Here is an 8408-nt window from a genome sequence, read left to right as displayed (position 1 = left end):
TTATTTGAAATGAGTATGGACACTCCTGCTTGTTTCCGAAGTCCATATGAGTGATATGATTTTTCCCAACCTTTCACCTTCAGTCTATGTATGTCTTTTCCTATCAAATGCGTCTCCTGAAGGCAGCATATTGTTGGGTCTTGTTTAGTGATCCATTCTGCTAGCCTGTGTCTCTTAATTGGTGAGTTTAAGCCATTAATATTTAGAGTTATTATTGAGATATGGGTTGTTCTTCCAGCCATATTTGTTTATTTATGTTACTAAACATGGTTTGTTTTCCTCTTTGATTATTCCCCCCCACCTTTACTGTACTACCTCCCGCTGTTGGTTTTCATTGATATTTTCCATTTCCTCTTCCTGTAATATTTTGCCGAGGATGTTTTGAAGAGATGGTTTTCTAGCTGCAAATTCTTTTAACTTTTGTTTATCATGGAAGGTTTTAATTTCATCTTCCATCCTGAAGCTTAATTTCGCGGGATACACAATTCTTGGTTGGAACCCCTTTTCTTTCAGTGTTTGAAATATGTTATTCCAGGATCTTCTAGCTTTCAGAGTCTGTGTTGAAAGATCAGCTGTTATCCTGATTGGTTTACCCCTAAATGTAATCTGCTTCCTTTCTCTTGTAGCTTTTAAAATTCTCTCCTTATTCTGTATGTTGGGCATCTTCATTATAATGTGTCTAGGTGTGGATCTCTTATGATTTTGCACATTCGGCGTCCTGTAGGCTTCTAGGATTTGGGATTCTGTCTCATTCTTCAAGTCTGGGAAGTTTTCTTGTATTATTTCGTTGAATAGATTGCTCATTCCTTTGGTTTGGACCTCTATACCTTCCTGTATCCCAATGACTCTTGTTTGGTCTCTTTATGTTATCCCATATTTCTTGAATGTTCTGCTCATGGTTTCTTAACAGTTTTGCTGAGTTGTCTATGTTCTTCTCCAGTTGAAATACTTTGTCTTCATTGTCTGATGTTCTATCTTCTAAGTGTTCTACTCTGCTGGTAGTATTCTCAATTGAGTTTTTAAGTTGGTTTATTGCTTCCTGCATCTCCAGGATTTCTGTTTGTTTGTTTTTTATAACCTCTATCTCCCTGTATAATTGATCTTTTGCTTCTTGGATTTGTTTATGTAATTCATTGTCGAAGTGGTCGAAGTGGTCTTTCATTGTCTGATTTTGCTGTCTAATGTCTTCCTTGAGACTCCAGATCATCTGAAGCATGTATATCCTGAATTCTTTATCTGACATTCCATCTGCTGCAGATATTACCTCTTCTAAAGTTGAGTTGACCTGCATTGCTTGTGGTCCTTTCTTTCCTTGTCTTTTCATACTGATCGCGTTTCTTTCTGCTTGGTGAAACTGTTGTGTTATTGATTTTTCCCCCTATATATTTATATTGCTCTTGTATAGCTGCAAAGTCTCCCTCGCAGGCTTTGGCGGTGGCTCTGCCCCTCCTCCAATTGAGGCAATGTGCCTTCCACGCCAGGAGGCCGCTGTACCTGTACTTTCGATGGGCCTGTTCTTTCGGTGGTCACAGGTCCGCCTACCTTGCAGGCGTGAGCAGCGGCTTTGCCCCTCCGCTGGCCACTAGGCCTGTTCTGTCTGTCGGTTGCAGATCTGTCTACCTAAAAGGCGCTGGTGGCGGCTCTGCCCCTCCCCCGACCGGGGCGATGTATCTGGCGGGCCACTGGGCCTGTTTTGTCGGTGGTCACGGTTCCGCCTACCTTGCACACGCGTGGAGCAGCTGTTTCATTAGTGCCTGGGCACACTCTCCTTGTTTGCCTCCCTCAGGCCCTAAGTTTGTAGAGCTTGGGGCTGAGAACCCCCAGCAAATTTGCTTACCTTCTGGTAGCCACGCCCCCGTATCTGGTGCAAGAGACCTCAGTTGTCAGCACTGGTGGGAGCTGTAGCTGGGAGACCCGCGCCGCGCGGCTCCCGCCAGCTCCTGCGTCAGCGCCGCCTCAGCTCCCGCCGGTTCCCGTGCCGCTGCCGCGGTTCCCGCCAGCTCCGGCCGGCTCCCTCACTGCTCCTGCTAATTTAGAATCCGCTGGGAAGGAATCTCTTTGGCCGATCTTTGGTGACTTCCCCTCTCTGCTATGGCGGGCCCCTGGCTCCTTGCAGGAGTGACCGAAGGGAGAGGTGGAACTGGCTTGTCTCTGGTCTGACACAATCTCTGGTTTTAGATCCCAGTTCGCTAATTCATAGAGGCTTGGTTAGATTTCCTTCCCATCCTCTCAAGGGGGGGAGCCCTTTCCCGGGTGGGCAGGGCCGTTAGCAGAGCCGGAAGGGCACGTGCCTTCTGTCGGGCCAGGCGGGGACCCTTCTGGCTGCGCTGGGTCGCCGGGGGCGCCCACAGAGCCAGGCAGATGGCGCCCGCGTGGCTAAGAGCCGGGCGGGGTGACCCTTCGCAGAGCGGGCGGGCCGCCAGGAGTGCCGGGATGGTGGGAGCTGTCTGCCGGCCGGGCAGGGACCCTTCTCGACGAGCAGGGCCGCTGGGGGCGCTTGTAAAGCCGGGCGGCTGCAGCCTCGTGGCTAAGAACCAGGCGGGCGGGGTGGCTGTTTGCAGAGCAAGAGCGGAATGGCGGGAGCTGTCTGCCGGCAGGGCGGGGACCCTTCTCGCAGAGCAGGGCCGCCGGGGGCGCTTGCAAAGCCAGGTGGCTGCAGCCGCGTGGCTAAGACCCAGGCGGGCTGGGTGGCTGTTTGCAGGGCGAGAGCGGGGCCGCCAAGGTAGCCGGGATGGTGGAAACTGTCTGTCGGCCAGGCAGGGACCCTTCTCGCCGAGCAGGGCCGCCAGGGGCGCTTGTAAAGCCGGGCGGCTGCAGCCTCGTGGCTAAGAACCAGGCGGGCGGGGTGGCTGTTTGCAGAGCAAGAGCGGGATGGCTGGAGCTGTCTGCCGGCCTGGCGGGGACCCTTCTCGCCGAGCAGGGCCGCCGGGGGCGCTTGTAAAGCCGGGTGGCTGCAGCCGCGTGGCTAAGACCCAGGCGGGCGGGGTGGCTGTTTGCAGGGCAAGAGCGGGACCGCCAGGGTAGCCGGGATGGCGGAAGCTGTCTGTCGGCCGGGCAGGGCCCCTTCTCGCCGAGCAGGGTCGCCGGGGGCGCTTGTAAAGCCGGGCGGCTGCAGCCTCGTGGCTAAGAACCAGGCGGGCGGGGTGGCTGTTTGCAGAACAAGAGCGGAATGGCGGGAGCTGTCTGCCGGCAGGGCGGGGACCCTTCTCGCCGAGCAGGGCCTCCGGGGGCCGCTTGTAAAGCCGGGTGACTGCAGCCGCGTGGCTAAGAACCAGCCGGGTGGGGTGGCTGTTCGCCGAGCGAAAGCAGGGCCGCCAGGGTAGCCGGGATGGCGGGAGCTGTCTGCTGACTGGGCGGGGACCCTTCTGCCGCTCTGCTCTGGGCCGCCTGCCGCTTGCAGAAGCGGCGGGTGGCCGCGGGATTGGACTCTGAGCCCGCGCTGCCGGTCAAGTTTCACTTGTCTGGGGCAAACTGTCACGTCTAATAAACTTACTAATTCTCGGCAGGTCTCCTTTCAACGGAATTTTGCTAGAAGATCCTCAGTAGGTAGAATGTAGCTGTTTTAATTGGTGTTTCTGATCCCGTTAATGTGGAGATATTGAAAGTGCAGCTTCCTCGCCGGCCGCCATGTTGGATCCTCTATTTTCTTTTTTTTAATTGGAAAATTAGATTAGATATATTTTTTGTTGTGGAGTTATAACATTTCTTTACATATTCTGGATGCAGTTCTGTATATAGTCTTTTAATGTAGTATTTCTTTTTTGTTTTTAAATTTAGTCTTTTTAGTTATGATACAACACCAGGATATATACCCTGACATAATCACAAAAGCATGAAACCCAACCTGCTCCATTTTGGACCTCAGCTCCACACCCTCCACTCCACTATCTCTCTTTAATCAATTTACAGTTTACTTTTTTTGTTTAAATACTGTCCTATGGACAGACCCAATGTCAGGATCCACCTTGCCATATTCATATGTGCCCATTTGAAAGTTCAGTCAGATTATTCCCTTTTCCTATTCCCTTTTTCTTCTTTTTAATTCCCTTTGTCTACTCTACTAATCTTTCCTCTGTTTTGATAAAATTCCTTCTCACCTCTTTATTTTTTTTTCTCTATTTTTTTTTCTTTTTTTACTCTCCCCCTTATTTTGGATTAGAGTCTGAACATTAGAGAAAACATTTGACCTTTGACTTTTGAGGACTGGCTTACCACTTGCATGATAATCTCCAGTTCTACCAATTTACCAGCAAATGCCATATTCTCATTCTTCCTTATGACAAATGCAAATAAAAACTACATTGATATATCATGCAAATTGAGACCCTAGACAAGCATTGGTTGCTACTCTCACACCAACAAAGCAGACTTCATGCTAAAATTAATCAGAAAAGACAAAGAAGTTCACTTCATACTGATAAAGGGAACAATTCAACAAGAAGATACACCTATAGTAATTAATAAAACACAAATTATTTAAAATTTACTGATTGGTGTAGTGGCACATACTTGTAATCCTAGTGCTTGGAAGACTGAGGGAGGAGGATCACAAGTTCAAAGTTAGTCTCAGAAATTTAGCAAAGCCCTAAGAAACTTAACAAGACCCTGTCTCAAAATAAAATATAAAAAGGGCTGGGGATGTGGCTCATTGGTTAAGAGCCCCTGGGTTCAATCCCTGGATCCAAACAACAACACCAACACCACCACCAACAAAACAAAAATAAAACCCAAAAGTTGGTGCACCTAGTTATATAAAGCAGACATGATTCAAATTGAAGACTTAGATAGACCCCAGTAAAAGAATACTGAATGATTTCAATATACATCCCACTAATAGATAGGTCATCCAGATATAAACTCAGTAAACTCTTTGGACCTAAAAATATTATCTATCCAATGATCTTAGCAGAATATAGATAATATTTTATCCAAAAATAGCTGAATATACTTTCTTCTTGTTTGCCCTTGAACCTTCCCCCAAACCGACCATATTTCAGGCCACAAAGCAACTTACAGTAAATTTTAAAAAATACTATAATTCCTTGGCATCTTATCTGATCATAATTGAATGAAATTAGGAATTAATTTAAAAATTACCTATAGACATTATAGAAACACATGGAGATTGAACAATACACTTTTGAATGATGAATGAATGATAGACAAAATTAGAGGAGAAATCTAAACATTCTTAGTCTCAAAGAAGAATAGTGATAAAACATACCAGAATCTCTGGGACACTATGAACACAGTTCTAAGAGAAAAGTTTATGAGTGCCTGTGTTAGAAAATCAGAAAGTTCCAAAATAAACAGTCTAAGGATGCATCTCAAGATCCTTGAAAAACAAGAACAAACCAATTCCAAAGCCAGCAGAAGACAGAAGATAATTAAGATTAGAAGTGAAATTGATAAAACAGAGAATACAAAAATAATATGAAGGATAAGTGAAATGAAGAGTTGGTTCTTTGAAAAGATAAACAAAATTGATAAGCTCTTAGCCAAACTAACCAAAAGAAAAAGAGAGAAGACCAAAATTAATAAAAGTAGACATAGAACAGAAGAAATCACCACAGATATTATAGAAATCCAAAGGATTATTAGGGCTTTTTGGAAAAATTATGCTCCGATAAATTGGAAAACCTAAAAGAGATACATACATTTCTAGACACATATGACCTACCAAAATTAAATCAAGACCAATTACAAGCAACAAGATAGATGCAATAGATCCAACATGGCGGCGGCCGTGGAGAGCTCAAGTCTCTGACCTCTTCAGCTGCGTGGGCATAGGGAGTCGTAAACTGTCTAAATGCTGTTTGCTCAGGATCACTAGGCAATGCTGAGCTGACGTGGATCTGGGGCGAACAGTCTGGGCCTCTCAGAACACACACCGAGCCTGGAATGGCTGCATTCAAGCTCCAGTTCGCCTGCTTCTCGCAGCCATACTGCTGTGACTCAGCACTAACGATCCCGCTGAAACAACTGCTCGGCCCTTCTGAACTGCGGAGGTAAAAGCCAACTGAGCCTTCATAGGCAGTGGCCACAGGATTGAAATAGGGCTTGGGAGAGACAGTCAGGACCCACCCGTTGCATTGGTCACCCGGCAAAGGGAACAAACTGTCACCATTTGCATGGGATACCACCATGGCAGAGAACTGACGTCACCAAAACGCGGCAAGGAGATAACTTCATTGAAACCAGCAGCGACAGGTGTGTAATCCCCTAGCCTTCCCTCTCCACACAGCCGGGAAACCTTAAGGGCCCCTCCCAGCTCTCCTGTGAGCGTGATAGCCAGACCGAGGGTTTTTAACATTTTTTTTATTTTTTTCTTTTCTATTTTTTTCTTTTGTCTTTTCATTTCTTTTCAATTTTCTTATTCCCCCTTCCTTGAATTCTACTTACTGCTTACTCTCATTCTCTTTGGTGACTTCTTCCCTTCCCTTCTAATATCTTTCCTCCCAAGCATCAAATAAATTTATATGAATAAACAGTAACTCAACAGTCAAACAGAACAAGAAGTAACATGAGCAGCATAAAAAAGCAAGGAAGAAAAGGAGTACAAATAATGCAGGACAGCCTAAATAGTCAGGAGGACCTAGAGTCATCAGAAAAATGGTCATATAAAGAACTCAAGGAATACCTTAGACAGATGGAATGGAACCTTAAAGAGGATATGAGACAGCAAATTCAAACACTGAAAGAACTCATTGAAAATGAATTACATAAACAGATAAAAGAAGAAGTTAAGCATCTTTGTCAGGAGATAGAGATTATAAAAAGAATCAAACAATAATTCTAGAAATGAAGAAAACTATAAAACAAATTAAAAACTCAAATGAGAGTATCACTAACAGAGTGGAGCAAGTAGAATCCAGAACGTCAGATAATGAAGACAAAATATATCATCTTGAAAAGAGTCTAGCCAACTCAGAAAGGCTGGTAAAAAATCACGAGAAAAGCATCCAAGAGATATGGGATAACATAAAAAAACCAAACTTACGAGTCATCGGGATAGAGGAAGGTACAGAGATTCAAACCAAGGAAATGAGTAACCTGCTGAATGAAATAATTACAGAAAACTTTCCAGAAATAAAAAAGGAAACGGATATACAAATTGTAGATGCATACAGGACACCGAGCACACAAAATCACAGTAGACCAATGCCAAGACACATTGTTATGAAGATAGCCAATATACAGAATAAAGAGAAAATATTAAAAGCTACAAGAGAAAGGAGGCAGATTACATTCAGGGGTAAACCAATAAGGTTAACAACGGATTTTTCATCACAGACGCTGAAAGCGAGAAGATCCTGGAACAACGTATTTCAAACACTGAAAGACAATGAATGCCAACCAAGAATTCTGTATCCAGAAAAATTAAGCTTCAGGTATGGCAACGAAATAAAAATCTTTCATGATAAAACAAAGCTAAAAGAATTTGCAGCCAGAAAACCAGCATTGCAAAGCGTCTTGAGCAAAACAGTACATGAGGAAGAAATGAAAAACAATAACCAAAACCATCAGTGGGAAGGCCTCCATAAAGACAGAGGGCAGGGGGAAAGCTAATCATGGAGAAACAAACTAAATTTAAAAAAAAAGATAAATAATCAAACATGGCTGGAAGTACAAAACGTATATCAATAGTAACTCTAAACATTAATGGCTTAAACTCTCCAATAAAGCGACACAGGCTGGTAATATGGATTAAAAAAACAAATCCAATATTATGCTGCCTCCAGGAGACACATCTGATTGGAAAAGACATACACAGGCTGAAGGTGAAAGGTTGGGGAAAAATATACCACGCATACGGTAAGCAAGCTGGGGTGGCCATCCTCATATTGAATAAAATCGACTTCAAGACTAAGTTAATCAAAAGGGATAAGGAAGGACATTATAAACTGTTAAAAGGAACCATTCACCAACAAGACACAACAATTATCAATATTTATGCACCAAATAATGGTACTGTGACGTTCATAAAACAAATTCTCCTCAAGTTCAAGAATCAAATAGACCACAACACAATAATTATGGGTGACTTCAACACACCTCTCTCACCATTGACAGATCCTCCAAACAAAAGTTGAATAAAGAAACTATAGAACTCAATATCACAATCAATAACCTAGACTTAACTGACATATATAGAATATATCAACCATCATCAAGTGGATATACTTTTTTCTCAGCAGCACATGGATCCTTCTCAAAAATAGACCATATATTATGCCATAGGGCAAACCTCAGTAAATATAAAGGGGTGGAGATAATACCATGCATTTTATCTGATCATAATGGAATGAAACTGGAAATCAATGATAGAAGAAGGAAGGAAAAATCCTACATCACATGGAAAATGAACAATATGTTACTGAATGATCAATGGGTTACAGAAGACATAA

This window comes from Callospermophilus lateralis, chromosome 6 (genome assembly GCF_048772815.1).
Source record: "Callospermophilus lateralis isolate mCalLat2 chromosome 6, mCalLat2.hap1, whole genome shotgun sequence".
Taxonomy (NCBI): domain Eukaryota; kingdom Metazoa; phylum Chordata; class Mammalia; order Rodentia; family Sciuridae; genus Callospermophilus; species Callospermophilus lateralis.
This window is presented reverse-complemented; position numbering follows the sequence as displayed.